At 37.0% G+C, this 14,479-nt stretch overlaps 1 protein-coding gene across 1 annotated transcript in view; it reads left to right on the top strand.

Annotated features, from left to right (window-relative positions):
* The first annotated feature begins 8,015 nt into the window (after nucleotides 1–8,015).
* Nucleotides 8,016–14,479, top strand: part of camkva (CaM kinase-like vesicle-associated a) — an 84,698-nt gene continuing 78,234 nt past the window's right edge. Inside the window, exon 1 of the mRNA XM_022675533.2 lies at nucleotides 8,016–8,190. The gene's annotated coding sequence lies outside the window, so the exon portion shown is untranslated. The remainder of the gene's footprint in view (nucleotides 8,191–14,479) is intronic.

Consider the following 14,479-nt stretch of genomic DNA (forward strand, 5'->3'; position numbering starts at 1 on the left):
TTTCTGATTCCATCCATTTCTTTCTCTCTTTCTTTTCCTTTCTTCTCTCTGTTTTATCTCTTTCTCTCTTTTACACCTTCCTTTTCTTTCATTTTTCCTTTTTCCTCTCATCTCTCATCTCTCTCTCTTTCTTCTTCCTTTTGTTTGTTTGTCTCTTACTTTTTTCTTCTCTCTTTCTCCCCATTTAGTTCCATCTTCCTTTTTTTGCTTTCTTTTTCTTTTCTTTTTCTCTCTCTCTCTTTTTCTTACCTCTCTCTTTTATCTTTTTTTCGTTCGCTCCCTTTTCCTTACCTTTCTCCATCTCTTTTCTCTCTCACACACTCCTTTGCTTTCATCTCTCATTCCCTTTCTTTTGTCTCTCTCTTTCTGATTTTCTCCATTTCCTCTCTCTTTTATCTCTCTTTTTTCTAAACTCTTTCTCTACTGCTGTTGTTCCCTCTCATCCCTTTCTCTCTCTCTCTCTCTCTCTTGCTCTCCCTCTCTTGCACACACACACACATAAATCCTCATTCCTTTCACACACACACACACACACACACACACACACGGATACCCACTCATGGCCGTCTGTGAGGATGGTGTCACTAGTGAAACAAGTTCGGTGCGCATCATCGAAGTCCACCCACGATGTTCCTATACTGCACAGGTGGCCAACCCCCTACAGACTCTCGCAACTCGCTGACTCACACACACACACACACACACACACACACACACACACTATATCATCAATTATACAGGCACAGGGTTATAAATATTTCTGAAAGCTATCTAGAGTATCTCCATAACTCCCAGAGCGCGTTACTGAGAGACGCTCGCCTTTATAAAGAGCAGCTTTAATTATGCACACACTGATAAACTGAGATACAGGACCATTCTGGAGGATTTTGAGCTGATTCTGTAAATATACCTGTTTTCTAAGAATGTAATCATGTATAAAATCCATTATTTGATTTGATACAATGATACAATGCCTTTTTTGGCACAACTGGGTTTATGGATTTATATAGTTTTTATCATATCAGCAGAACTTTTGTAATAAATCAGAGCTAAATTATTGCAAAACAAAAAAGGTTAGAAGGCTCAAAATTTCAAGGCAACTTGCTGCACTAGATTTGTAAGTTTTAAGGGTCACACTCAAACTTTTAAGTTTTGGAGAAAAACACCACCAGTTGTGGCAACTAGAAAACTTTAGATAAGAAAATTAATTTTTCATATGTATATACACTCACCAGCCAATTTATTAGGTACACCTTTCTATAGTACCGGGTTGGACCCGCTTTTGCCTTCAGAACTGCCTTAATCCTTCGTAGCACAGATTCAACAAGGTACTGGAAACATTCCTCAGAGATTCTGGTCCATATTGAGAACATGAGAAATGACTGAAATAACAAAAAAGATGCAGAGCTTTCAGACCTCAAATAATGCAAAGAAAACAAGTTCATATTCATAAAGTTTTAAGAGTTCAGAAATCAATATTTGGTGGAATAACCCTGGTTTTATTCACAGTTTTTTTTTTCATGCATCTTGGCATCATGTTCTCCTCCACCAGTCTTACACACTGCTTTTGGATAATTTTATGCTGCTTTACTCCTGGTGCAAAAATTCAAGCAGTTCAGTTTGGTGGTTTGATGGTTTGTGATCATCCATCTTCCTCTTGATTATATTCCAGAGCTTTTTAATTTGGTAAAATTAAAGAAACTCATCATTTTTAAGAGCATATCTGATTAAATCTCAGCATCATCCTAATCGCTAAGTCCTGTTTTCTGTGGTTTAATAGGGTGACGTGTTTGCGAGCTCCACTGACACTGTTGTTCTTCCCACTGGCTTCACAGGAACAGATCCAAACAAAATATCTCCAAATCAGGGCCCGGGCGTCAAGCAGAGGAGAACGATTTGGCAGACATGAATTCAATCTGGGATACACAAAGCCGTTTTCTCTGGCTGGAGAGTAAAAAAGAATCGCACAAATTCTTAAAACAATTAGGATATTTTCTTTGTATTTGTGTACAGCAATATTTACTAGCTGTGTGTGCATATATATATATAACTGAAACAAGTGAATTCAGAGTCCTATCTTAAACCTTGCAGAAGGCGCATCGGGATGCTTATTGCTATCTTACACCCCACCAACACTCTATATCTACACTGATGGGCGTGGTGGTCTGGAAATGAGATGTGTTCTGGTACATTTCTACCTTGGCAAAAGAAAACACAGGTGCATCACTGACTGAATACAACCTAGACAGCCATCCACAGTCAGACGCTTATTGCTATCTTGTCACGCAAACCTACGTCTTTTACATCAACAGAATAGTAAATAAAATAACATTGCTGTTCCCGTAAATGAGCTGCTGGAGCTCCTTCACAGCGTCAACCAGCAGCTCAGTTTTCTCTGCTGAGAAGCGTTTGTTGGACACGTCCAGGTAGCTGCACCGTTAAAATAGCAATCCACCAAAGTCAGAGCCCACCTGACTATTAAAGGGAGTGAAGAGCAAGTGACACTCTGATTGGTTTATTTCACATTGCGCCCAAAATTATCCACACCCATGATTAATTAAGAGAATTAGTACATACCTTTTGTGCATGTTTTGAGATGTTTTGAGGTGTACTTTTCCTGTTGTTACGATAGCAAAGACACACTGACACCTCCTAAATCATCACAGCTTGCCTATAGCTCCTTAAAATATGGCCCTGATTATTGTTTATTTCATTTAAAAAGGCCCACTCTATAAGAGTAAGAGTATAACCATATTCGGTCCAGCCCTACATTGAGGTTGATAAATTTGGTTTTCAATACATTATGTCATTTTTCCTCACTTAATCAACAAACAAAATCTGGAATATAATCAAGAGGAATTTAAAGTTATTTTTTATCTTTTTGTTATTTCAGACATTTCAGATTTTCTGCAAATGTTGTCTGTAGTTTATGGAATAAAACAACAATGTTCATTTTACTCAAACATAAACCTATAAATAGCAAAATCAGAGAAACTGATTCAGAAACTGAAGTGATCTTTCTGACTACTTCCCCATATTAATTAAATTATAATTATCATTAACAGCTGAGAATAACATGAACTTTCATTCAGCAGTAAGAGTAGTAATGCTAAAATGTAAATTTAGAGCAGCAAATGGTCTAAAGGATTTTAAAGGGATTTTTTTTGTCTGTCGCTCTGTTCAGTTGTGCAATAACAGCACTATAAATGTGTGCCATTAAGATGATATAATTCCTTCCTTCAGGCTGGTACCAGTATTTTGGCATTTCCCCACCAGAGCCTGCCCACTGAAAATGACTGAAAACAGTACCCAGAACACATTCATGCCATTCCAGCATCTCTGTGCTTAATGTGCCAGTTACACGCAGCGCGTACATTTATACCCACCGCCACCAGCGAGCTGTTTAAAAGCACGGTTTACTGGGTCACCTTCCACACGGTTTATGCTGCTAACTACAGAATATCTACAAAAATAAACGACACACAGATCATTTAGTGTAATTACTGAAGCATTAAAGCTAAAACACAACAACAAGTCCACAATTTCCAGTGTTCTCTGCTCTATCTCCCTCTAAAACCTACTGACTTCTGCTCAATTAACTGCCTGAATACGTTCCTAAAGGAACCCACCAAAAACCTCCCAGTTAAATGGAAAAAAATCTAAAATTGATTGATTTTTGAGCTTTTGGGCAATCTGTCTTTGTCAGGGGGTGACCCAGGCAGGGAGACGAGGAGACGGACGCAAGGAAATTTAATAAATAAATAACAAATACAAATAACAAAGAAATAACTAGATACTGAATAATAAAGTAAACCAAAAAAAAAAAAAAAACGAGAGGAACTAGTGAACATAAACTAAACAAACCGGAAGTACTAAGGATATAAACAAACAGGGAGTAAATAAACAAAGAAACAAACAGAGCTAAGAACCTAAAGAAACTAGAAACTACCAAGAATAACCAAGAAATAAACAAAACTAAACAGGGCAGGGATATATATTTACAAGGGAAACAACAAAAAGCAAAACACTAAGAAATAAACAAGGAAATAGACTATATATATATACATATATATAAGGCAAAAACAGAGAAAAACACAGAGCAAGGAATAAGGAGCACGGGAAACAAACTAGGAATAAATGCGGAGAAACACAGAGAGACAAAAACAACAGAGGTTAGTGCAAAGACCGACGGAGGACAAGTGGCACAGGGGATCTATTTAACAAACAGGAAACACACTAGAATTGGAAACACCTGGGGAAGGGGCGGAGCTACAAATGAGACATGTGATGGAAAACTACTGAGACAGGAGACACAGAGGAGTACAGGTCACGTGGGGAAAACACAGAGAGACATGAGACAGGGCTAAGACGTGACAGTCTTATGAAAGCCAATAAAAAATGTTGGTGTACTGCCAGGATATGTGAGACCTCAGGTCTGAAGATATGATATTTAAGGTTAAATTACAACCATCTCAGGACAATCACCAAAATTACCATCTTTTTTTTTTTACCATCTTACCATCTGAGGATTCTGTAAAATGGTATGAATGTGCTCTTTTTAGTGGACTTAGTTGGTTACTCTAAGGCTACAAATGTTCAGATTTCCAGCCCAAATCAGATTTTTTTTGCCATTTTCAGAGTGATCCAGATTGATTTTCGACAATCCTAAGGGCCAAAAACCATATCCAGTCTAAACTGGGTCCAAAAGACATTTTCTGGTGGTTTTAAATGGCATCCGATTTTAAACAGTTAAACATAACATTGCTGTTCAACGAAAAACAAGTATCTTTATTTTGACGATTTTTAGTTTTCTACATAATTTGAACATACAAATGGTCCATTCCTCTGTGTCAAAACCTCTTGATGAATGCACGAATGGATTCTCCAAAATTACCTGAAATAAACTCTTTTTACATTGACTTCTATTAAAAGTTAAGAAGGTTTTATTTTTCTCCTGTATGGTTGCTGTTTTGGACAGCAATAATTTATAGCTTTTTTCCCATCGGGTGATTGCTTTACAAAGGACAACATTTCTGTTTTTTAGATGTTTGTTGACTTTTGTTTCTGAGGTTTTTGTTGCATAGGACAAATTTAATTGTACCCCTTTGTTTTTATTACTTAACGGCCAGAATCTTGGTAATAATTAGGATAACCACCGCGTTAACTATGTACAGTATAAGGTAGTTTCAATGCGTTATTGTGCTAAATGGCTAAATGTGAACAAACTTAAAACTCATTATTTGAAAGTATTTAAATCTCTCTCATCTGCTGACTTGCTGTGCACAGTAGGTACAGATCCCTCACTCAAACAAAGTCTGCTGGATAATCATTTCTGTGTACTGTCTGAGCTTTTCAACCAGAAGACAGAAATGGAGTTTTAGCTAGCTAGTGGCATTTCCCGTTCCACCTTAAATGGTGCATTATAAGGTGCATTATGGCACCTAATGATGCTGCATGACTAAAGGTGCAAAGGTGACACCCAAAACAAGGGGTAGGGTACAGATGAGAAATTAGGTATTTAGCCTAATATTAATACTCCAACCAAGGAAGTTAAAGTTAAAGATCACAGAAAAATATATAATCAGTATTTTAACATCTACAGGGTTAATGAGTCTTGCTTGACTTACTTCAAGGCGACATATTAAACCTCTTTTTACACAAGTTAGAATAGGTCTATGGGCTATAGTACAAAACATGTTTGTGAAGTTCTTTACACAAAATCACATAAAGATAAAGATCTCACCAGCTCTATTCTTACCAGTTTCAGTCTCTTTCAGAATAAGCCGTTTAAGGGCTCTGTCACTTCTATGCAAAAAAAGCCCCATGTTTACATTGAGCATTTACCGCGTTAGTGTTAGCTTGTGCTAAATGGCAAAAAACAAACAAGCTAGTTTATGCTTAACTGCGACAGAAGCGCAAAACTCATTATTTGAAAGTATCGTTATTTTAATCACCCTTATCTGCTGACTTGCCATGAAAAGTAGTTACAGATCCCTCCCTCAGACAAAGTCTGCGGTCTAATCCTACTGCGTACTGTCTGAGGGGCTTCAAGACAGTCCGAAATGGAGTTTCTTCAACTGATCTAGTGGGTGATTGGAGTGTTTATAGTGGTAGTTGAGACCCAAGTGGAAATAATTTTTATTTTCTGGTTTTCTAAACCAGAAGTCCAGGAGATTTGTGCCCTTAAGTTCTTTGTAACTTTGAGTTTTATCAACAAAGAAGCCCAGAAAAAACTTCTTGAGTTTTAATGCCAAAAATATCCTTCCCCATGTTGTCAACAATTATATTTGGAGGTGAGGGGGTGTGAGGAGATTTCCTCTTTAATATCAGCCTGCTCTCACTGAAGTATCATCATTATCTGGGTGAGTTGAATAAAGACTGGCCCTAATTTATTTGGAAAACCTCCGCTTTATGACGTGTTCAAATTATACACTCGAAGCTGCTCCTCTAACAGGCAGACTGCCAGCAGTACAGAGAAGTCACCACACTGAGAAACAATTGGAACAGCAAATAAATGCCACAGATACCACAATTACGCCCATGTAGCACATCCACAGAGCTTCAATTTTACACTGGAAAAGCAGCAGGGCCAGTGCTTTACATAAGATCAGGTCCTGCCCTCTGTAGTAATTACAGGAACTCGCAGGAGAGTCATTTTAGAGAGGAGTTTGTTTTAGAGGCTTTTTTAATTAATCCCCCAAACTTTAAACACTGTTACCCTTTCATATCTGCCTTTATTTAGTTAGAAACATAATTCAGGAACCTGATAAAATCCTCCTAAAACTAACAACTGGGATTATATATAGGTGCAACGTGGTGGAGGCAGTATGCAAATTCAGGTCTCGTTCACTAGGGAAGTAAAACAAACTCTAAGGCTACTGAAACAAACAATAAAAAACAAAGAACTAATGATAAAACTGATAAACCAACGAGCAAAATAAGCAAACAAAGAAACATAAACTAAAGAAAACAAACCAGAAGCTAAACTTACACAAAACAACAGGATAAAGGGAATAAACAAAGAGAAATCAAATAAAACACTGGGTCTACTAAGAAAGGATTAAAATAGAGAGGCTAGATCTTACATAGAGACAGAGGGTCAAACACAAAAAAAAAAAGCACAACAGAGAACAAAGGAGCACATGGGGTATTTATGCACAGGAACAGACAAGAGACACCTGTGAAAGTAACGAGGGGGCAGGGTTACAAATGTGACAGGAGAGATTACAGATGACAAGGTGGAGCTAAGACCGAGACAAGACCATAAGCAAAACAGAGCCATGTGAAGCCAAGGAGCACATGGGGAGGAAAACCAAACAAGAGAACAGAGGAAAGGAGCAGAAATGACACAAAAAAAGACAAACACAAGATAGATACAGACTAAGGTGGGACAATAGGATTATTCCTCATACTAATAGTAATATAGAGAGTAATAGAGAGAGAGTAACAGAGAGAATAATAGAGAAAGGGAATAATAGAGAGTAACAGCTAGAGAGGAATAGAGAGAGTAATGGAGAGAGAGTAATGGAGAGAGAGATAGTAACAGAGAGAGAGAGTAAGAGAGAGAGATAGAGAGAGAGTAATAGAAAGAGAGAGATAGAGAGTAAGAGAGATAGGGAGAGAGTAATAGAGAGAGATAGTAACAGAGAGAGAGAGTAAGAGAGAGATAGAGAGAGAGTAATAGAAAGAGAGAGAGATAGAGAGTAAGAGAGAGAGTAATAGAAAGAGAGAGATAGAGAGTAAGAGAGATAGAGAGAGAGTAATAGAGAGAGAGATAGTAACAGAGAGAGAAATAGTAACAGAGAGAGAGAAATAGAGAGAGAGTAATCGAAAGAGAGAGATAGAGTAAGAGAGATAGAGAGAGTAATAGAGAGAGAGATAGTAATAGAGAGAGAGATAGTAATAGAGAGAGAGATAGTAACAGAGAGAGAGAGTAAGAGAGAGAAATAGAGAGATAGTAATAGAGAGAGAGAGAGAGAGAGAGAAAGTAACAGAGAGAGACATATAGCGTAAGAGAGAGAGAGAGAGCTGGTGTCTGAGTTGTAGTAGTTGGTAGGTTGAGGCTGGGAGCTGCAGTGAGCTGCAGGAGTTGGAGGGAGTATCAGCGCTGTATCTCTGCGTGGTGTTGATTGTTGGAGGTGAAGAGCAGGAGAGCAGGAGAGCGCTGGACTCCAGACTCCGGATCCTCCGGTGAGTAAAAATCAGCTTCAGCATCATCTGATCAGAAACTCTTAGGTGAAGCTGGATCTCCAGAGTCTAACTTCTATACTAGTGTAGATCCAGAACACCAGTCTGAAGATCTGGTGATTAAATCTATAGAATAGAGCGTAGCCTCCTCAGCCTCCTGCTACACTGTTATAGCAGCTTATTCACACAGGTAACAGAGATACATCCTGACAGCGGTAGTTAAAGACGTCCGTGGGGCGCAATTAGCATTTGAAGCGTTTGATGCAATGTTTGCAACAAAAGAGCCATGTGTCACTAAAGCGCAGCTCTGCTGTCTGTAGTTCTGATCTGATTAGAAACATCACTACATGCCTTCGAAACTCTCGTGCACTAATTTTACATGTGATCTGTGTGTGTGAAGAGTCTAAAACAAGTGTTCATAAATAATGATGAGAATCGTGTGGGATTTACTGATACATCGCTTTCATATTCCCTCTAAAGTTTACTCAGAGAGAGAGAGAGAGAATGATAGAGAGATCTGTGGTCATGTGCAAAAATAACATAAAAAGATAAAATGTGTAATACTGATCAGTTGGCATTGCAATGTTTATTTAGACTGAATTAACATTACATCAAGCTTGTATCAACAATATAAAGGATGTTTAGATTTTTTTAATTATTTCCTACATAGTAAATGAATACTGAAGTTATTCAGACAATGAAGGAACACATAAGGAATCATGTAGTAACTTAAAAAAAAAGTGTTAAACAAACCAAAATACTTATGTTATTTTGTGGTTTCTGAGGCTGGTAACTCTGATTAATTTCTCCTGTGCAACAGAGGAAACTCTCGCTCTTCCTTGCCTGGTGCAATCCTGATGAGTGCCAGTTTCATCTCCAACTTCTTGAAATTCTTCTTTTTAGATTGACTGATGTTCATTTCTTAAATTTCTTTATTTAGTTGAGTAGTTGTTGCTTCTCATAATCTGGATTCGAACATTACTCAAATATTCACTATTCACTGTATACCTGTAACTCTACCTCTTCACTACTTTACTTTAACTGATGCTCTCAAATACTTCGTTAAGAGACAAGAAATTCAAGTAATTAACTCTTGATGAGTTCAGCACAGCTGTTAACTGAAAGCCTGAATTCCAGGTGACTCTATCTCATAAAACTGACTGAGAAAATCCAGCAGAGATGTGAATTATTTACAATAAATCCTAACTAATTTTTTAGTTAAATCTTTAATCTAAACTTTGTAACGTTTTATGTTTATTGGATTATTGGAAGCCTGTGTTTAACATTTTTATTTTAGATATGATATTGGCCTTTTTGTTCACAAGCCATCCCACTAAATTACATACATTTAGCGAAATTGAGCTCTTTTAATTTCCATATCTGGTTCTAGTGCTTGTTTTTTTTTGTTTTTTTTTTCTAGTGCAGTGGGTGGGGCTAAGCTATTGTTTCATTGGCTTATAAACTATTTGGCTTGTTTATTGTCTATTCTGATTAAAAACACATAATTATTGTTATGCGCAAAATTACATTTGAAATAATAAGAAAATATGTGAGGTCCATTGTAATAAATGCAGGGTTTAGCAAGAGGAGCTACTTTGAAGAATGTAAAATATATTTAATTTTCTTGTTTTTTGTTCACTAAATAATTACATATGTTTTTCTACACAGAAGACTTTAGTATTAAAATACTGATACTGTAACAGAGTGTTCTGAGATGAATAGGATTCTTTAAGGGTGCAGTTGTCTCAGTGCCTCAGTAAGGGAAATATATATGTCCTTTTACCGCTGTCTGGATTTGTACTTTTAACCTTTTTTAAACCCCATTATCAAATATTAATAAATAATGATGGTGTTGGGTGTAAAGACATCTAAATGATTTTAGCATTTTGACATGTAGGGGTGGGCAATACTGCCCTATTATATTATCAATGATATATTTAGTATACATGTAGCATTTTCATACATTCAGTACAAACAAAAAAAAACTATTAATATGATTTTGTATGAAACAATAAGTGTAACAAAATGAAACAGTAAGTAATGATAAATATATTTAAAAATATATATTTACAAATTGACTTTGCCTTAAGTATGGGGTTTAATATTTGCTTAGAACATATGGCAGAGCCAGGGCAGGGATGAGACAAGTGCAAATACAATAAAAAGTCTTTATTAAATAAGCATAATGCAAAATCATAGTAAAAAACAGGTTCAGTAAGGCAGAAAACATACCAAGGATCGTGAGACAGTTCAGGTCGAAAATTAGGTAGGCAGTATAGAAGAGCAAGGCAAAATCATAGTCAAAAATACACAAAATGAGTCCAGAGCTGGGAGATCACTGGTAGATACAGGTGTTGGAAGCACCTTCGGATTTGTAAAAATGTAAAAATTAAAAATAAAACATTATCATTATTACAGGATTTTAAGCTTTATTTTATTATTTATTTTAATGTTAATCATTATGTCTCAGTTTCACTGGGTTTAGTCTAAAACATTGATTTATTAAAGGTATTTATCTGAGTTCAATAAACTAAGTTCAATTGTTTGTCCCCAAACAAAGCCATTATTTAGGCTGAATGGGGAAATTCACACCGTATTTACACTCTAGCAGAGTGGCAGTAATTACCTCACACCTTGTTTTGTGTATTACGATTTTCTGTGACAGTTATTAAATAAACACTGTTTACAACAGTGTCTTACACACTTACATATTTACAGTGTAGGGAATAAAAAAATGCACATGCTTTTGAGATTAATATACTGTATGTATTTAAGCAATAATACACTCGAGGTTCGTGCTATAATGTGTAATATTGGCACTGATCAGCACAGCAGTGCCAGTATTACACGTTATAGCACGAACCTTGTGTGTATTATTTTGATTATACCACAGTTCCTTTATTGCTTTTTATTGAAAGATTTTAAAGAGTTAAAGAGGAGGAGAAAATACGATTGGTTCGGTTATAAACACTCTGCAACTTAAAATAGTTCCATTGCTGCTCTGTTTGTAGCTGCGCTGTTTGGCTTGTAAGCGCTGCATCGTTGTTAGGTTAGCGTGGTGACCTCTATTTTCGTCCTTTTCAGTCAAAATTGTGTAAATCTAAGCTTACTGTAAATAAACAGAAGCGCTTTACTCTTCCAAATAAATGGTTTTCAGGAGACAAATCTTTATAGATTAAAGTCTAGTTCTTGTTTGACTAAAAGAAAATATATATATTTTTTAACAATTTAAGTTTTGTTTACTTCAGCGACCGAAAGCGGCGAGACCTGCAGAAATAGAAGGGTTCCCTACTTTATATTCAGCTTAAAATACTCTATATTAACTGGAAAATATATACACTTAAGCTTTTATTTTAATAATAACAACTTTTAACCTGATATTGGTGGCTGATAATGTGTGTAATAATGCGTATTTTCGAATCGCTGGGCTTATTTATTTGTGTGGACATGGCGATTCTGCACTCCCAGTGGTGTGTAATGACATCACATTTGGTTTGTATTTGGCTTGTAAGCGCTGCATCATTGCTAGGTTTCCTGTATGTGGCGGAGTAATACAGTAATACATGGAGAGCTTTGGTTACAGTGCATTACCAGCTGATAACGTCACTCATAGAACGCCTCTCAGCCAATCATATTGCAGGGTCGGAACTAACTGTGGTATGATGTACAGTATATATCTTTTCATTTCCAAACCTCATGGCTGATACGAGGTAACAGCAGGCCTCCTGGGATGGAGTGATATCAGAATGATATCAGTATGAGAGAGAGAGAGAACACCTACGCTCCTGCTTTCTAAAAGGCCATTCAGCACTCTGGGCAAACTCTCACCACTCTGGCCTCACTCCACACCACACACACATGCACACACACACTCTCTAATATAGACATGCACAGTATTGGAATATTTCAATCTGTAAAATTCCCATATCAGTCCGTTTTCACGCCTTGTGTTTGGGCTGTTAAAATAGCATCAGAGTTTGAATTAAATCTACACTGACGGGTGTGGTGGTCTGGAAGTGAGGTGTGTTCAGGTTACTGATTAAAACCCTGACAACAATCAGTCATCAGATTCCATTCCTATAGGTGCTTTAACTGAACAATAAAGAGAATAAAGAATAAAATATCGTTACTGTTCCCTTAAATGAGCTGCTGGTGTATCTTCACAGTATGAGCAAGCAGGTCAGTATCCTCTAGTGAGACGCACAAAACCGCCACACTGTTAAGATACGAACACGCCAAAGTCAGAGCTCACCTGGTTCTTAAATGGAGTGATGAACACTGATTGGCTCATTTCACGTTACATATATATTTTTTGTTTACAGTTTACAGTATTAACCCTATACATTTGATCAGGTAATGAAGAAATAACGGTAAAACTTTCTATGAATGTCATCTTTACTAGACTCTATAGTTACATTCATAATATATTATAATGCATAACCCACTATAGCCGTGTTTATTAAGCATAATGACTTGTGATCATAATACATTATAAGCTGTGCTTATGATATACATGTTAAAATAGTTTATATCTATCTTTAATAATCTAGTCCCACAATGAATGTCTGTCACTTTACTTAGAGCGCACAAAGACCTGTTATAATACATTATAATTGACTATAACTAATATTATATTCAAGACAAGTATAATTCATGAGTGGTTAAAATATATTTATAGGATTACTGAGGGTTTGTTTATAAGTTGGAAGCTGTTTTGGTCATGATACAAGTCTACAAGCTGGGACTGAGTTTCTTGGTATTGACGTATAACATGTTATAAGCACAGCTATTAATGCTTTATAATCACAGTTCATGATGCATAATAATAAACATGGCTATAATGAATTATAGAGTTTTATAAATATGTATAGCCATGTTAATAATGCCTTATGAATGCATTATAATGTGTTAGAAATATGTTTATAGAGTCTTATAGAGATGACATTCATAGAAATTATTACCGAAATAACTTTAATAGGGCTAATTAATGGCGAGTCTTAAGGAGTTTAGATTACCAGTGTTTCAATATCAAATATCCTTATTTTAAGCCACATATCGATAATGTATCATAAATTAAAACAATATACAATATATCACGATATCGATTTTTTTTGTCCCATACCTAACACACACACACACACACACATATATGGACAGGTATTCGTGTGTGTTTTCTTTTTCTGGTGACATAACGTCCCCTGCTCTTCTTCTGAGCAGGTTGTTTGTGGCGCAGTGCTGAGAGGTAGTGGCATTTACTTAATTCCAGTCATTAACAGGATGATGATTCACCATTTTGCTAAATTGCCAATAAGTGCCTACTGTTGAATAGCGCAGCTGAGAAAGAGCCATTTGCTTCCAAGCTTACTAATCATTGTCCCATCAGAAAGAAATGCACTGCAAAAATAGTTGTTTTTCTACGGCTCCTGCACTTTATATTGTAAATATTTATATTATCCAGCATATGGACATTTATTTCTCTGTTGTTCCTAATGTTCCTACAGAATTATAGCCACTGGGTTTTATTCCAAGTAATCCCCATCGCTCACCACGCACTGTAATATACTGATCAGAGGCTGTTATGAGTAGGAATTAAGTAATATATATAGCTCTGAATCTTTGCACCAGGAGTAAAGCTCTCCTTCACGCACCATGTGGCCTCAGTTGCTCGATCCTGCCGCTTTGCGCTCTATAACATCCGAAAAATTAGACCGTTCCTGACGCAACAGGCCACCCAACTCCTGGTGCAAGCGGTCGTCATCTCACGCCTCGACTACTGCAATGCCCTGCTAACTGGCCTCCCGGCCTGTGTAGTAAAACCACTCCAAATGATCCAGAACGCAGCAGCACGTCTGGTCTTCAACCAGCCAAAACGGGCACATGTCACCCCGCTGCTCATTGAGCTCCATTGGCTACCAGTTGATGCTCGCATCAAATTCAAAACTCTTACAATCGCCTACAAGGTGATGTCAGAACAGCTCCTTCCTACCTGCACTCGCTCCTGAAGACTTACGCTACCTCCCGGCCGCTGCGCTCCTCCAATGAACGTCGCCTCGCTTTACCAAACAAACATTCACACAAAGCAATCCAGACTGTTCTCATACAGAGTTCCCCAATGGTGGAACAAACTACCTTCCACTACCAGATCAGGAGAATCTCTCACTATCTTTAATAAACTCCTGAAGACAGAGCTCTTCAAAGAGCACTTACTCTCCTAACACCTCTAACTAACTACCTTCTACTACCAGATCAGGAGAATCTCTCGCTATCTTTAAGAAACTCCTGAAGACAGAGC

The sequence above is a fragment of the Astyanax mexicanus genome, chromosome 5 (genome assembly GCF_023375975.1).
Source record: "Astyanax mexicanus isolate ESR-SI-001 chromosome 5, AstMex3_surface, whole genome shotgun sequence".
In the NCBI taxonomy this organism is placed as follows: Eukaryota; Metazoa; Chordata; class Actinopteri; order Characiformes; family Acestrorhamphidae; genus Astyanax; species Astyanax mexicanus.